The sequence below is a fragment of the Mustela putorius genome, unplaced genomic scaffold, assembly GCF_011764305.1.
Source record: "Mustela putorius furo isolate JIRA1106 unplaced genomic scaffold, ASM1176430v1.1 tig00000430_pilon_pilon_pilon, whole genome shotgun sequence".
Classification (NCBI taxonomy): domain Eukaryota; kingdom Metazoa; phylum Chordata; class Mammalia; order Carnivora; family Mustelidae; genus Mustela; species Mustela putorius.
Window position 1 is genome coordinate 21,255,397 of NW_025421377.1, and position 17,970 is coordinate 21,273,366.

Sequence of the window (17,970 nt, forward strand, 5' to 3'; positions counted from 1 at the left end):
GATAATAAGATTTTAATGTTCTGTTTTCTCTTGACCCCTCCAGGGCAAGATCGCTTCCTCTTTACTGCACAGTGACATTGTTATTCTAGAGATGAAATCTGTCTCAGTTATACCCTGGAGAAAGTTCTGAATGAAGATGCTTCCATCCCTCATGTCCCCTTATACAACTATTCAAGATGCCTTTGTGACTAAATATTAAGTCCTTATAAGGCCCTGAGGCGACAAGTGTGAGGATAGCCATTTTTTTCTTTAACTATAGTAAAAGTAGTTTTTCTTGTCCTTTTCTTAAATTTCCTGAATGTGCTTATCAAGTCTTGCCAACTCTAAGAATACCATCAAAGAGGGAAGGGTGAATGCAGGTACTCAAAATGCTCAGATTATTTTATTCCCAAAGTCAAGCAATGGAAATTTTCTTTTTCTTGACTTGGTTCTTTTTCATTTAAGAGAGCTTTGCTCTGTATCATTTTTGCCACACACACACCCTGCTGCCAACAAACTGAAATTTTTCTACCTTCTCGTTTCTCATCTATACATTTCTATTACATACACCCTTATTCAGACCTAGACACATTGTGCTGGTTTGTCTCTATTTCTATGGGAACCACATAAAAACCCAGGAGGTGAAACAGGAAGTTGGCAAAATGGAAAGATTCTGCTTGTTACTGGTACTAGGAGCTGCGCTCCTAACCTAGCCAGGTTATCAACTTCTGCTCCATACACTTTCCTGTTTGCTGTGACCCCCTTACATACGACCCTTTGTGAGCCTTTGTCTTCTAGAATTAATACAGCCTTCCACTGCCCATGGCTTTTAGGGTTCCAGAATACTTTAATTTTTAGACTCTGAGTCCTTTCCTGAGTCTGACTTAATTCTATGTCCTCAGCCCTGTCTCAGCCATCCTAATGATCTCATGTCCATGACCAGTGTCATTTTTTCTCTTAATCTCACAAAACAAACTGAGGGTTGCTGGGGGAAGGGGTTTGGGAGAGGGGGGTGGGATTATGGACATTGGGGAGGGTATGTGCTTTGGTGAGTGCTGTGAAGTGTGTAAACCTGGTGATCACAGACCTGTACCCCTGGGGATAAAAATATATGTTTATAAAAAATTAAAAATTAAAAAAAAAGGTTATGAGCAAGCAGCCATGTCATGTCAGAAATTCCAAAAGTTCAGAGACTATATAATAATAGTGCTTGTCCTAGTGAAAGCTTAACAACAAAATTAAATCAACACATTAATTTAATTTAATTATATATGATTATATATATAATTCACTTAATTATATGCATGATGTTTATTATGCTAGGGATAACACTTTATGTAGTTAATAAATTAATATTTTTTAGAGACACAGAGAGAATGTGCACATACAAGTACAGTGTGGGGGCCGTGTTAGGGAGGGGCAGAGAGACAGGGAGAGAATCTTAAGCAGACTCCATGTTGAGCATGGAGCAGGATACCAGACCCCATCTCAAAATCCTGAGGTCATGGTCTGAGCTGAAACCAAGAGTTGGATGCTTAACTGACTGAGCCCTCCAGGTACTCTAGGAATAACATTTTAATAGTAAGATGTTCATTTACATGAAAATAATTTTCCTATTCAGCCAAGGTAATGAAGATAGTCTAGAAAGTGGTTCAGAGATAGGAGAATACAAGTCTGTTACTTTGGTTTTCTCTTGTCTTGATCAAATTCTTCTTCCCCAAATCCTGAAGTATTATTTTAAGATAGTTTCTGTCCATACTCAAGCACTTACTTTGAAAACTCCTTAAGACTAGACATCATTATCCACCTGTTCTAAATTTCCAGAAGCTGAGGTCGGTAAACAAGTCAGCCAAGGATTTAGAGTTTCACTATGCTCAGTTTAGTTTTCCAAGAAATAAAAATAAAAGAGCCACTCAGAGAAACTCATTCAGACGATTAGAAGCTAAGTTGGCAGATGATAATGAAGAAGGAGAAGAGGGATGTCTGAGTGACTCCGTTGGTTAACCATCTGCCTTTGGCTCAGGTCATGATCCCAGGATGCTGGGATCCAGCCCTGTGTCAGGCTTGCTCCCCCCTGTTCAGGGGAGCCTGCTTCTCCCTTTCCCCCTCTCCCATGCTCTACTTGTGCCCTCTCTTGCTCTGTCTGAAATAAATAAAATCTTAAAAAAAGAAAAAGAAACAGAAACAGTATACCTATTAGAGTAATATTTCTACCTTTATATAATTTCAAATTATTATTAAAAATTAGAAAATACAGGGCACCTGGGTGGCTCAGTTGCTTAAGTATCTGCCTTTGGCTTAGACCATGACTCCAGGGTCCTGGGATTGAGACCTGCGTCTGGCTCCCTGCTCAGCAGGGAGCCTGCTTCTCCCTCTACTTGCTTCTCCCACTGCCTGCCACTGCCCCTTCTTGTGCTCTTTTTCTCTGACAAATAAACAAAATATTTTTTAAAAATTAGAAAATACAAAAGCAAGAAGGAAAAATGTCATGCACAGAATATTACTGTTGTGGGGAGCTTTCATCTTAAAAAGTCACTGAGGAAGGATGTGACATTTCATTGGGAAATAAAGATGTAGGGCACATGTACAGCAACATTTTCACAAAACTGTAATTTTATCACTTTAATCAGATTGCTTTCCTAAAACCAGCTTTTAAAAAAATGGCAGTGTGGCTGAGTAAAGAGGTAATTTTGGTAGGCAGACAGAGGGTGGGACTAGGAATTTTTATAGAGAGAATCATGAAGGTGCCAAAGCAGGGAGCCCAGAGCCCAGGAGCAGTAGAACCAAGAACCAACCCACCCGCACTTGGAAATGGTGCTTCTTACCGTGGGCCTTGCTCACTCTCCTCTTAGACACTTAGACATTTTTTTTTGACACTTAGACATTAAAAAAAAAAAAATTATTTGATAGAGTGAGACAGCCAGAGAGGAACACAAGTAGAGGGGGGCGTGAGAGGGAGAAGCAGGCTGCCCACTGAGCAGGGAGCCCGATTCAGGACTCGATCCCAGGACTTTAGGTTCATGACCTGAGCCAAAGGTTTAACAAATGAGGCACCCAGACACCCCAGACACTTAGACATTTAATTCTTTTCAAGTCAGTTCTTACACTACTTCCTCCTCTTTCTAGTACCATCTCCTACACAACTCTTCCACCACCTCAGCTCTCACAGAAATAATAAAATCACAACGATAATAGCACTAAAAGCAGCTACTGTTTGTATAGCACATTACAGCTGACAAATGCTTTCATATTATGCTCTCACTTAATATGGATATTATCATGCATTAATTCAACTAATATTTAATAATTGCTGGCTAACTTTTTAAGTGAAATGAAGAGGCTGAAAGAATTAGGTATTATAATCCACATTTTATGCATGAGAACATAGTGTGTAGAAAAAAAACAAAGCTTTTACTTAAATTGAGGATTCAACTCTAGGACTTCTGACTTTAAGTATTCTAATTTTTTTCTATAGTACCTTGAACACTGAACTAAAGGGTTAATGAGCCCGAGTTTCTGTCATGAGAATCTTAGCACTCTATAAAAATAATTTGTTTCTGATGAAATTTTAATCCCTGACATTTGTTTGGACCTAATTTTAAATGAATACCATGTCCCCAATTCATTTTTTATATAAATACATTATGCTGATGGACACTGAAGAATTTCTTTGGTTCAGACATAATATCTTGCTATACAAAATCCAGGTGGCTTTTCTAAGATCCAAGAACAAAAATAGTAGATATTTTACTTTATTTTAATTTCTTACTCCTTATTTTTGACTATTCTATATATACATTTCATTAGAGCAAAATTTGTGTGTTTGTACAGGGCTGTATTCCCAGTATCTAGAATAGTCATCCATAGAATATGTTCAATAAATACTTGATAAATGAATGAAAACACATTGCTCTTTGTTGGTATGGAGGTAAAGATGCTTGTAGGGTGTTTTGCGTACATGATCCATTCAAGAGTTTAATCACCAGGCCAGACATTATGCTAGGAGCTGAGGACTGAAGATAGATTGTGATCTGGTCACATAATTGTGTAAGTCAGGACTTTTAAATTGCAGGCGACAGAAATGCAATAAACTGTTTCATCAAAAAGAAAAATGAAATTCATCGGCTCAGATAGCTAGAAACTTTGAGAAATGTGGCTTTAGGTTCAGTGATGTCTTCCTACACACTATTTTTTCACGTATAAAAAGAAGATTTTAACCCCTAATTCTTTACATGCTACAAGAGGTATCTGCCTGCTCTTCACTTCTGTGTTTTACTTTTCTTGTGACAACTTTCTTTTTAGGTGGGTTACCCTTGAAGGACATCAAGAAAGGAAAATAGTAGCCCTGCAATAATATATACTTCTTACATACTTGTAGTTGATGACTACAACCTCTTTCTAGAGGGTTTGTGAAGGAGATGAAAGACGGTGAGGATCTGGACTGGGTTAGTATCAATGAGAATGATAAAAAGTGAACCGACTTGAATGATACTTACAAAATAGAACTGACTGGATATAGAGGAAGAAGGAGAAGAAAAAGCCAAGAATGGCTCCAGTTTTTCAACCAGGGTCACCAGTAAACTGGAAACACTGAAGGTGGTCCAGATATTTTGAAGAAGATAAATTTAGTTTGAAATATATTGAGTTTGAATTTTTTATAAGAATTTAATTATAATTTATCAATTGATACTTATTGTCCGAATGTAATTATAAGACTACCCCCCTTTGTGCTCAAAATTGTCTCACTCTGGCTGAGAAATCGTATAGCTCTCCTACTTAGGATGGTTACCTTTTATCTCAGTAGCATTGGAGGTGAGACACAGGCACAGGTTTGAGGAAAGGAAAAGAATATGAAGTAGTAGCTATGGAGGATGAAGAGTAAGCTGACTAGAGCCCCAAAGGCTGTAAGATGGTACATCAGGCCCAGCCAAGTTGGGGTTCTGATTTTCTAGAAGCACCACTGTATCTCTTGCACTGTACGATAACCTTCTAGGATCTGTATTAACGTGCCTTTTTCCAGGTCTGAAAGTTGACTCAGAAGTCATGTAACTTGCTCACATTCACAGTAAGGAGAGGTAGAACTTGGATTTGAACCCATATCCTTCTGATTCCAAAATGTGTATACTTAACTACTACCTTGCATATTTTTAGGTAGCATCAAGCACTACTTATGCCATTGACTTATAGCTGTTCCATGCTATATTATGTAAGCTTTCTTCGATTATGATGTAGAGGTATTATTGCTTTGATTATACACATATATGCACTTTCAATTCCAAATCTGTACAGGTACTTTGGAAAATACTCCTTTCACGGCATGTGTAAGTTTGGAAACAAAGCTAGGAGAGGGAAGATCTTAGGTTAGGACGACTGTCTGCTCTGAGTCGTAGGGTCACAACATACTGGACGGACCATTGGTTGTTGGGGGAGATCAATGGTGATATGTTACTCATAACAGTCATCACATGGCAATTTACATACCACTTGTATTTTAAAATAAAAAGAATTAGAGGCTATACAAAATTATTTTTTGCATGTATATGGTAGGGCAGGGGCCAGCAATTCCATAAACAAACACATTATCTCCCTCCTTTCCATTAACAATGGATTGGGAAACACTTTCCACTTGTGAGGCTCCTGTGTGTATGCAGGGTAGGAGGGGTGGGGAAGGCAGGGAACTGATCTGCATTCTTTAGAGTGTTTAGGGAAAAAAACCCTGGAACTTCAAAGCTCTCATTGGCACTTGGTGTTGCCAAAGATAAATTCCTTATCATTTTGGGGAGAGATATAGATGTCATTTTGGTTTTTGGAGTAAACTTTTGCATGAACCTTGAGTTATGTGAAGAAGGTAAAATAAGATCCTATTTGAGAATGACGAATTTGGAAAAAAAGAAATCCAACTGCTCCACAAAACAACGTAAATGACTGTGTTTTCTGTGATCACAATAGCACGTCTGTAAGATTGTTATGGGGTTAGCTGGTCTGATTTCTCCTGAGAGGCTAGAACAAAGTAAAGATAGGTTTTCCTCAGTGGGATGAATGAATGGGCCCTAGGAATTCAGCTGAGAGTTGAGGAATGATGATTGATTCTAGGAGTAGGGTTTCCTACTGTTTTGTGCTGTAACTGCCTTATGTTTCTATAAACTTTGCATTTATTCAACAGGGCTTTACTGCATGTTTTACTGCGGTCTTTTGAAGAAAAAAGTCTCATGTCAGCTGTGTTTGTAGAAAGGAAGGCCGTGTCTAGTTTCAGGGTGAGGCAGAGCAGAGACGACATTACCAGCATAGAGAACAGCTGTGAGATGGTGGGGCTGGGGAAACGTGGTGAGGAAGCCTGGCATGGCCACAACCAGGAGGATGTCAGCTCCATTTGCAGATTCTCAGAACTTATGAAGGAGCACTTTGTGTCATCATACGTAATGGAGACCCAGATGGTAATTATTTAGGTATTAGAAGGAGGGAAAATTCAAGAAGCTAGTGGGCTCTTGTGTTATATCTATAATAACATGAATTTAATTCTCAAATTGTTGACTATATTACCTGGAGTGAAAGAAAAAGGTGGCATCAGAAAGAGTATAGAAATAGTATAGAAACTGTATAGAAAATTGAACTTCAATCTCATTTATGACCATTGCATATCTTCTGTGGAAGAAAGCTTGAGAATCATTGGTGTATCTGTTCCCCAGAAATATACTTACTAACACAGAGCAACAATCACTTGTCAATATTGTCTATTGACAAGCTACAGATTGTCCTCTGTCTAATAGAATCCTAGATTACATTTCTCATTAGCTATTGTCCGATGGAGATGTTTTTATTTTCAACCCAAGGGTATTGTCCTTATAAATATTGCTTCCGTTCACCCTATATGGTCATAATTATATGATTAATCACATGATTATTTTTCAAAAACACACATCGTGTAAGAATAATTCTGGTTATTATGGTATTTTTCTATACATTTTTCTATTTTCTTCCCAGAGTTTTTCCTCCACTAATGAAAATCTATTCATTTTATTTTAGGTGCATCAGTAAGTTGTGCTTCTTTGTGTTCTATGATTACATTTATCAGGTACATTTCTAAATTCAGATACATTTCTAAATTCAGTTTGGCTTTTATTTTATAATACATGGTGTCTTCCTTTGGTTTCCTAACCACACAGAACACCAAATGGACTTTCATTTATTTACCTTTTAAAAAAATTATTTATTTATTTGATAGAGAGAGAGAGAGAGAGAGCAAGGGAACATACAAAGGGGAGGGAGGGGCAGAGGGAGAGGGAGAAATAGACTCTTCCTCGCTGAGCAGAGAGCCCTATGCTATACTCCATCCCAGGACCTTGAAATCATGATCTGAGTCGAAACCTGACTAAGCCACCCAGGTACCCCAAATGGACTTTAAAATGCTTATGGAGTTATTGACCCAAACCATTACTGACCTTTGGGTAACATTAACAAGGTATGGAGAATTTATGAGAAAAAATTTGAATTTTCAGTCATATATGAGTAAGCTTTCTTTGGCTTATGTATGAAATCCTTCTTTAGCTTTAGCTTTGCCTTAAACATCCCAGTATCTTTTTAAATTCCATGTTGGATTCTTAAAATTCATCAGGTAGTACTTGGTCTGCTATGTCAGGATCAATAATGGCCACTCAAAGATGTCCACATCCTAATCCCTAGAATCTGTGAGTATGTCAAGTTACATAGCAAGGGAGAATTAAGGTTGCAAATGGAATTAGTTGCTAATCAGCTGGATTTAAAATAGGGAGATTATCCTGGATTATCTGGGTGGGCCCAGTGTGATCACAAGGGTCCTTAAAAATTGAAGAAAGAAGCAGAAGAGTCAGAGGGAAATGTAATTACAGACCAAAGGTAGAGGGAGATGTGAAGTTGGCTTTGAAGACACAGGAAGAGGGCCATGAGCCAAGGAATGTGGGTGGCCTCTAAAACCTGGAAGAGGCTACGTAAAGGATTCAGGATTCACCTCTTGAGCTTTCAGGAAGGAACACAGACCTGCCCATACTTTGATTTTAACTTCTGAGCTCCTGTATGGTTTTATCTCAGATAAATTTAGGTATTATGTGGTTTTTGAACAATTATTAATTAGTCTATTTCATCTATATTATTTCATCAAATTTATGTGCATAGACATGTGTGTCATGTCCCCTCATTTTTCTTTCAGTGTCGGCTGAGTCTGCTGTGACAGCCCCTCTTTCGTTCCTGCTCTCCAAGTCTTTGCAGTCCTGTTTGGATCTGACCTGTGAGTATACCATATTTGATTTGCAAGTCTGGTACCTGGGCAATGATTGAGCTTTTAGTTGACTTCTCAGAATGTTTCCTGGGGCATCTGGGGTCAGCCCCGTGTGTGCCTAAATTGGGGGTGCAACCAGGAGTGCACAGCCAACTCTGGAAGATGGCTTCCTTGAGCTCCTACCTTTCTGTGTTTTTCCCATGCCTTTCCATGTCCCCAAGGCCCCCCTTTTAAGTCCTGCTGCCAGAAATCTGAAATCTGATTTACTCTGCTCTGCCAGCATTTCTCATGGCTCTGCCAGTGTTTGTAGCTTGGAGGTTGAAAGAGAGAGAGGGAGACAAACAGTGAGACTTTACCTCTCCCTCCCCACTCTCTTAGGTCTTAGTACCAAAGCTCTTCCAAGCAGGGAAGTAGGGGTTCCTTCTTCAGATTTTAGACCCTTGAGGACCCTCCTGCTCCGTGCTGGCAAGTGACCCCTCAACCACTCCTCAAGCCTAGACTAGGGAGGTTTGCCTGGTTCACTAATGCTCACCTCTGGGTTTAGGCACTTTGGCAGTTAGGCCAGGGGAGAGCAGGGGTACAGAAAGGTAAATATCCCATTGTTTCCATGGTGTTCCAGATCCTGTCGCCTTCCTAGCCCACCTGTTGCACGAATTACCTTTCAGTTTCTAGCTACATTCAGTGGGAGAAACAGAACAGAAGGCTGATTCTGTCTTCCTCCCAACTGGAACTGGATAGAAAATGTGTATTAGATGGGAAGGTAGTGCACGTTGAAGGATGAACCTTTGCAGTCGTAGCCTTGGTGGAGGAAAGGGGCACCCTGGTGGGATGGTGTGGATGAACGGTCACGTGAAGGGGTCTTCTCATAACGTCACCCAGGCTGTCTCAGCTCCCAAACACAACAACCCCCGCCCCTATCCCTCCTTGAAGACACCATACATGGGAAGCCTCAGGGTTGCAGGAATGTTAGCTGAGCGTCCCAGAATTCCACCCACAGGGCTCACTTCCCTCTGCCTCCCCGCTGACCCCATCATTGTCTTCTGATAGTTTCATTTATTAACACTTGCTCACCATCATTTTCATGTGACATCTGGGGAAACTTAAAGATCATTACATATAAAATTTCTTGAATAAAGAATAAAGATCCTTATATATATTTTTTAAAGATTAACGTTAAGCTGTTTAAAGGGTTTTTTGTTTTGTTTTGTTTTTCGCTTTTTTTGTTTTTGTTTTTAATTTTTCCATGCTCACCATTAACAAATTCAGGAGCGTGTTGGAACAGTGAGAGTTCACACTGCTCTAAAGCACACAGAAAGATGATTACATGTAATTTGCTGGAATCCTCCTTGAGTTTATGTCACTAGTAAATCTCCTGTAAGCAGTTTAGTTGTTCACACACTGAAAAGTATGTGGATTAGGGAGAGTAAAAGACTGTGTGGGAATTTATACAGATCAGGAACGCTGGCTGGCCCTTGTTGAATTCAATTTTCTCTTCTTCATGATCAGCTTAGAACCAGAATATTATTGCTGAAATGGGCTATTATTGCTGAAATTAGCCTGTTAGTCTAACTTAAGAAAAAAAAAAAAATCAATGACTCTCTCCGGTCTCACGGCCGGTGGATGCCCACAGCAGGTGCAGGCTACAGGTCTTCTGACTTGCCGCCTGTTGTACTGTTTGCGAAGCGATTGTAAAGAATTCACCAGTCCTGGGAGTGGTGTTCAGGGTGCCGGTGGTCCCCCGTTGTAACAGGCATGTGGGGCATTTGCCTCCTTTGAAGCATATATCCTGGCTTCCCTTCTTATTTGGGGTGGTGATGTTCTTTTGTGTGTTCGTATATGAATTCAGCTCCAAGAACAGGAGAGGGCTAAAGGTCAGGGGGTTTACGACTCTGTCCTTTGGTCACTCAGCAGGACACGATCACAGACTTTTGGAGTTCGTGTCTACCCAGTTATCATCCGCAACCACAGTAAGGAGGGCAGACCTTTACAGGGAGCGTGTGAGTGCCAGGCACCGGACGGGTCGCTGGTGAGAAAAAGGCCAGGTGTGGTGTCTGCCCTTCTGAGAGCCGTGTGGTCTGGTCTGTTAGCAGAACTGTATCCTGAGCTAAAGAATACGTAAATGGAGGTTGGCCTCTTCTCCCCGCTCCGCTGTTCTTTTATTTTGTACTCATTATTCTTTCTAAAGCTGAGATAGGCATGGGAGAACTATTTAATCTTACTTGCCTTTTGGAAGGCCCTTTGGCATCCTTGGTGAGTCAAGAATCAGTGGTGGAAGCGGACGGGTTACTAACACTGCCTCATGAAAGGGGACATCACCGCTTTCTCTGGTTTCCTCATGACTCCAGCAGCCTCAGACCTCCGGATGCTCTGAAGTCTCGAAGCTCTTATCCTCATCCCCGCCAGCATGTAAGGGTGCTGGGTGTTCCAGGCCTGGCCCACCCCTGGTGCTGCCTTCTCACCACCGGCTCTGACCCGGGGCGGTTGGGCCATGTTCTCTGATTCATCTCTGCTTGTCAGTCCTGATATCCTGGCCGGACTCATCCTGTTGCACAAAGCAAGTCATCAACATACATCTATATTACTGCTAAATAAATTATACACCAAACATAGAGTTAAAGAAAAAAAAAAAAGAGAGAGAGAAATTTGTTGCAACGTAGGTAGTTAAGGGATGGTTCCTGGTAGTGACTCCAGCTAGTTTTGCTTTGCTTTGCACCTTAATTTTGCTGGCTATTAGCATCCAATATTCTCAAAGCGATGATAGCTAATGAGGTCAAAGCAGCACAGAGACTCCTAGGAATTCTGTTTCAGGACTTGATGTCTTTGGCATCCTTAATATTTTATGTGTTCAAGGCTTTAAACCAATACCTGAGAGAAGCTGGCAACTCTTGTCACATAATACATAACACAGTATGTTAATTTGGAAGTAATAGAATGGATGACTGTGGTGAATCAAGAGAGCCAGTTTAAGGAGGAGCCAGATATATTGGCTTCTGCAATCAAGGTATAGGTATCTTTCCGTTACTAGTCTCTGCAGTGTTTTGCTAAGATCGGAAGCTCGCCCGCCTTACCTGCTGGCCTTCAGGTCCACCCTGCATTCCCTAAGGAGGACTTCATGAGATTCCAGGGTATGGCTCCACATCAGAGGACACTTACAGGGCTCTTTCAAGGAGTTTCAATGAGAACTGATTGAGGCGGAACACCTCGATCCCTTCAGGACTTAGATATCCAAGCCTGGAACTTTTTGTAGCACCTTACAGTGGGGAGGATTCTCTGAGAGATTCCTGGACCTGTGGGCTGGTCCTGTGCAGACTCTGAGCTTGTAAGGGAGGGTCAGCCTGAAGCCACTGGCATAGCCTCTCAAGTTTCAGGAGAAAGCGCTGGTAGGACCATTATATGGTCTGTGAGAGGCCAGATGCCATGGAGCAAAACCATAACAATAAAAAATTATCACAGCTAACACTTATTAACTACTTTACTTGTCATATCTGTTTACTCGTTATAACACCACTTAGAGATACTAATATTTTCCCCATTTTACAGATGAGGCAACAAAAATATTGTTAATTGTCCAAGGTCTCACAGAGAGAGAATGGACATTTTCTTCGTGCCAAATGCAGATAGTTTGAATGGCTTAAGGTAGAAAAAGAGACATTCGTGTTTGAACACATCATGTTCTTGCTATGACAACAATATTCAATCGTAGCGTTAGATCTGGAAGATGTCCTTTAATGTGGTGGTAGGTAATCAGAAACCTCAACACACTCATATGCCCAAGTTCATACAGTTAATAAATAGCAGAGCTGAGAGAGAAACTCAAGTGTTTTGATAACCGTGGCAAAGTCCTTCCATTAACTTTTTGATAGTGGGATTCAGGATGATACAGAGGCAGAACGCAAGGCCTGCAATTGTACAGTAACCAGGATTCTGCTGCCATCTAGTGGGACAATTGGATAATATATTTTTTTATTTAAAAAAAAATTTTTTTTTAAAATTAGTGTATAATGTACTATTAGCCCCAGCAGTACAGGTCTGTGAATCACCAGGTTTACACACTTCACAGCACTCACCAAAGCACATACCCTCTCCAATGTCCATAACCCCACCCCCCTCTCCCTATTCCCCCTACCCCCCGCATCCCTCAGTTTGTTTTGTGATATTCGGAGTCTCTTAGGGTTTGTCTCCCTCCCGATCCCATCTGGTTTCATTTGGGTAATATTTTTTAAAAAGTTTCAGAACCTGGGCTTGGAGCCGCACCACCAGCACACACAGTAAACTGCTGTCAGAGATACAAGGATGACAAGGAATTGGAGAGGTTATTTAGTGTCCTGGCAATATTTTGCAGATGGGACTGGGGGACAGATTGGGGAGTTGATTTTATGTGTATATATAAAACTCTGGTCTCTACTTTTGTTCAGCTCAGTGCTCTTTTCCTCTGGTACTCCACTGATGGGAAACAGAAGTTCCTTTCGATTCAGACTCCAAAATCAGTGTATTTGCCTGAAGTATAGTGAGGCTTTCAGCACACGTGGTATCACTCAACTTTTTATTTTGACAGATAGTTCTTAGTTATAGTACTGGAAGGGAACGCTAGTATGTATAATATGGACATATATCTATGTCTCCATTCCATATCTATATATTTTACGACTATGTCTCCACCTTGATCTACCATTGCGGTCTTTTTTTTTTTTTTTTTTTTTTTTTTTTTTTAAAGCTTACACTAGAATAAATTTCTATTTCTTAGGCACTTGATAACTTATGATAGCCTTCAAATACACTGGCTGTCAATAGACTGCTGGTCATTATTTTTTAGAAAAGTTAATGAGATTAGTGGAGGCTGGGTGGCTCAGTCGGTTAAGTGTTTGACTCTTGATTTCAGCTCTGCTCATGATCTCAGGATTTTGAGATCAAGCCCCACATCAGGCTCCACGCTCAGTGGGGCGTCTACTTGAGATTCTCTCCCCGCTCCTTCTGCCCCCCTCACATAAACAAATAAATAAATATTTTTAAAAATGTTGGTTAGATTTAAAAAGTTAATAGAGTATACATAATAGAATACACAATATACATCAATAAAATACACTGTATGCCACTATAGTCTTAGCAGTAGAGGAATTTTATAGCAAGTTTCGTAGATGCTTATTTCAAAATAGATTTTTATTTCTACCTCTGATAAATTTTTTTTGTATATCAGGGTCCATACAAGATTTAAAACATTCTGTAAGAACTTGTTTGTTGAATCTATGCATGAAATGGACAGTAACTTAAAATGGTGACTTCTTCTCTCTTTGTCACATTTGCTAGTTTGTTTCCTCAATTCTTTTACCTAAAACAATGTACTGAATATCTGGGAGAGTAAGAGCCATTTTCATTTGGTGCTGGTGTTTTTGAAAAATAGCATGGGGGCCGGGACAGAGAGAAACAGACTTCTATCAGGAAAAAAAAGAGCTCTTGTCTTTTTTTTGGAGGATCTCAACCATAGGGAAGATTTTAAAGATTTTTCTTATTTTTACCTCTTTTCTGTATGTTCTAGATACAATTCTTCAATAGATGGGAACTATCACCAAGTATCTTATCAGTTGTTATAATCTTCAATTTTGCAAAATGCTGGGCACATATTAAAAATTCTGCCATATTGGGAACCTGGGTGGCTCAGTTGGTGAAGCAGCTGCCTTCGACTCAGGTCATGATCCTGGAGTCCTGGGATTGAGTCCCACACTGGGCTCCCTGCTTGGTGGGGAGTCTGCTTCTCCCTCTGACTCTCCCTCTCTCATGCTCTCTCTCTCTCTCTCATTCTCTCTCAAATAAATAAATAGAGTCTTTAAAACAAATTCTGCCATATCTTTAGCAATTCTGTGGCAGTATCAGAAAGGAAAGAAGGAAGTAAGAGAGGAAGGAAACTTTAAAATCTTCAGATGCAGACAAAAATAAACGAAATGAAGCTGGCTATTAGAATATATGGGTAGACAATGCTTTCCTGACCAAACCATGAAAAACTTCTTCTTTTGTAACTTTGGCATAATTTAGAGAAGTTGCAGTGAGGTATATACATGTTGGGAAGGGTATGTGCTATGGGGAGTGCTGTATACACACACACACACACACACACACACACACACACACACGAGTTGAGGCCATGGCTCTGACGTCAGCCTGCTCAGCTCTGAATCCCAGCTCCGCCACCATTTACTGAGGGTAACCTTCAGCCAGTCACTTCATGTCCTATGTTGTAAATTTTCTGCTTTTTCACATAAATATTGCATAATAATTGCAGCTATTTCATAGAGCTTTGTGTGTGTGTGCTGGAATGAAGTAGTGCAGTTAAAATTGTTTTGAACAATGCTTGGCACATAGTCCACACTAATTTTCAGCTGTTAAAATAATTGTTATCAATGGCTCCAGTTAGAGATCTTGAAGGGATTAAAGTCTAGTCTTAACTCAATGGAATCATGAGTCTGATAACATTTCTCGTGAACCAGTCTCTGTTTCAACCACATAGAACTAATTCTGTTCCCTGGACAGTCGTTCCTCAATGTCTTGAACAGATCAGAGTTTCTTCTGAGACTCTGGCACTGCTCAGTACCATGTGAGGGTTAGGACATTGTGGCAGGACTCAAACTTGGGGAGCCATTATCACTTTTCTGTCTTAGCAATTGTTCGAGTCGGTTGGTATTACAAGTGTAAATGACAACATAGGCTACTCTTCAAGAGCGCATAGAAGATGAAAAGTGTGGCCTGCTCCTGGCTTTACTGGTCCCCGGGCAGGAGACCGCAGGTGCACCTGATCTCTGCGAGTGGTATCTTTATGACAGATTGGGCCTGTGCCAAGGAGGCATGGGTACGGGAGCCCTAAATAATTTACAATGGAGAATTTTTCTGGACACCACATAATATCTACATCTCCCTCAGCTAGTATCACAGACTGTGGGAGAGTTCTTGGAAAAACCGTGGACAGTGTATAGCTGGCCAAGACCTCAATTGTAGGAATGAGGAGGTCCTCAGGCCTTAATTTTTTTTTTTAAAGATTTTAATTATTTATTTGACAGAGAGAGAGAGAGAGAGATCACAAGTAGGAAGAGAGGCAGGCAGTATGGAGGGGGAAGCAGGCTCCCTGCTGAGCAGAGAGCCCGATGCGGGGCTTGATCCCAGGACCCTGGAATCACGACCTGAGCCAAAGGCAGAGGCTTAACCCACTGAATCACCCAGGCGCCCTATCAGGCCTTAATTCTATATCTGACTTGGGATCTTTTTCTCTTGTTGGGTCTCACGTGCCAAAGGCAAGTTAATGATGTTAATCATACCCTTCAGTTAATGCACACTATCATCTTTGGGGCACGGAAGGCTCAGCTCTTGTTTAATTTATGCCCATTCCTCATACCCCATTTCCCTCTGCCTATGCGTGTATGTATTTTTAATCAACATAGATGGTCATGTATAAAAATGCCATGTGTTTTGTATTTTTTTTGCCAGCACTGTGATTTTAAGACCGATCCATGTTGCTATACATACACTGTTTGCTGTGTTTAACATGTGTGCAACATCCCATGGTGTTGAGGTGACAAGACCTCAATTGTAGGAATGAGGAAGTCCTCAGGCCTTAATTTTTTTTTTAAGATTTTAATTATTTATTAAATTATTGATTTTTATTAGTTGGCCAAAGCATTCTACCTGTTTATTCTTAACATTCTACCTGTTTATTCTTCTAGGCTAGGGCTGGAGATCCAGTTTTCATTTGACTCTCTGCCTGCACAAACAGTGCTACAGAGGCATTCTCCTGCATATTCTCCTGTGGACCATGTGAAAATTTGGTATGTTTTATGTATCTCCAGGTGCAGAACATACAGAGTTTCTGTGTATGTGTAATTGACTACGAGCCTCTAGATTCCTCCCAGAACGCGTAGACCAGCCTGCTCTCCAACCAGCGGTGCATGAGGGGGCCTTTGTCCCCAGATCTCCACCAACCCCAGCTTTGTAATTTCACTCAGTCTCACAGACGTAAAGTGATATCTCATGGTTGTTTTAATTAGCATTAGTCTGATAATTAATGAGTTTGACTATCTCTTTATATGCTCTTAAGGCTTTTGGATTTCCTCATCTGTAAATTGCATTTTTAAAAAATTAATAGGCTTTATTTTTTTAAAGCAGTTTTAGATTTAGAGAAAAGCTGAGCCCACAGTGCAGTTCCCACACTTTCTCTCTGACTCCCACACAGCTTTCCCTATTAACATCTTACATTTGAATAATACATTTTTTACAATTAATGAACGATAGTTTATTTAGATTTCCTTAGTTTTTACCTCATACACTTTCTTGGTCCAGGATCCCAAATAGGTATCACATTTTATTTAGTCTTTGGGTCTCCTTGGGCTCCTCTCGGAGTGATGGTTTTTCAGACTTTTCTTGGTTTTGATGAACTTGACAGAAGTTTGAGGAATACTGGCCCAGGTATTTTATAGAATGTCCCTCTCTTGGAATTTGTCTCATGTTTTTCTCATTAATAAACTGAGTTTACAGCTTTTTAGGAGGGAGGCCACAGAAGTCAAGTTTCATTTTCATTTTCTTTTTTTTTTTTTTTAAAGATTTTATTTATTTCTTTGGCAGAGGCAGATCACAAGTAGGCAAAGAGACAGTCAGAGAGAGGAGGAAGCAGGCTCCCTGCTGAGCAGAGAACCCTATGCGGGGCTCCATACCAGGACCCTGAGATCATGACCCCGGGCCAAAGGCAGAGGCTTCAACCCACTGAGCCACCCAGGCGCCCCTCAAGTTTCATTTTCATTCCATCATATCAATGCATGACATATCAGCATGATTTATGATTGTTGATGTTGATTTTGATTAGTTGGCCAAAGCAGTGTTCTTCAGGTTTCTCTCTTGTAAAATCTCTTTTCTCCCCCCTTTTTAAACATAGAGAATACTTTGGAAGAAATTCGCTATGCAATATCTATGCAGAAGGCGTGGGGACTTATGGTCCCTTTTTTAAGGGGGAAAAAGTTCACATACTTTATTTGTAATGCTTTTGCAGGGAAGTTTTGTCTCTTCTCTCTCATTTATTAATTTACACAATCATTTATTTATATCAGTGTGGACTAACTCATGGACATTTGTTTATACTTTGGGTTATAATTCAGTACTACTGTATATATTTTGTTGCAGCTTTGACCACTGGGAACTCTTTATATGGGCTCCTTTGTCCCACTGACTTACCCCAGTCTTCGTGGGTTTTTTTTTTCCCCCTATTTTTGAGCACTTCCAGTCTTCCTGATACTACAATATACTCTAGGCTGATTCTGATTATTAACAGTCATTTCTCCTAGGATCCTTTACTCCTTTTGTTGGTGAGAATGGCATTAGAAACTAGGGTCAGAGTGCTAGGTATGTTCATGGCTTCTGAATTATCATTTCTTTCAGGCCTTCTCTGTGGACAGAGCAAGCACACACGTGTGTGTATGAAACCCAGTGTATATACACATATTCATAAATATTTCCGTATGTAACCATCTGTAGCTACCTTAGGTTAAACATGGGTTCTTACTGATGTCTCCAGCTCGACTCCATTACCACCTGGATCATTTCAGCCTCCTCGCCTCTCTTATTTGTAAATGTCCGTTCCAACAGTGAGAAACTTGGCTCCTAGTATCTTCCATCCACTTACTAATAATTCAGTTCCAGCACACATGGTAGCAGTATCAGAATTGTTAACAAGTATCTCCACGGGAAATAACTTTATCAGCTGGAGTGTA

The 17,970-nt window shown here is 40.3% G+C and overlaps 1 long non-coding RNA gene across 1 annotated transcript; it reads left to right on the top strand.

Moving 5' to 3' along the window:
* The first annotated feature begins 7,977 nt into the window (after window positions 1-7,977).
* On the top strand, window positions 7,978-16,063 carry LOC106007217. Its single transcript, XR_001181834.2, has 3 exons — window positions 7,978-8,053; window positions 8,162-8,239; window positions 15,937-16,063. It is a non-coding gene; the product is annotated as an uncharacterized LOC106007217 (long non-coding RNA).
* Window positions 16,064-17,970: the final 1,907 nt, after the last annotated feature.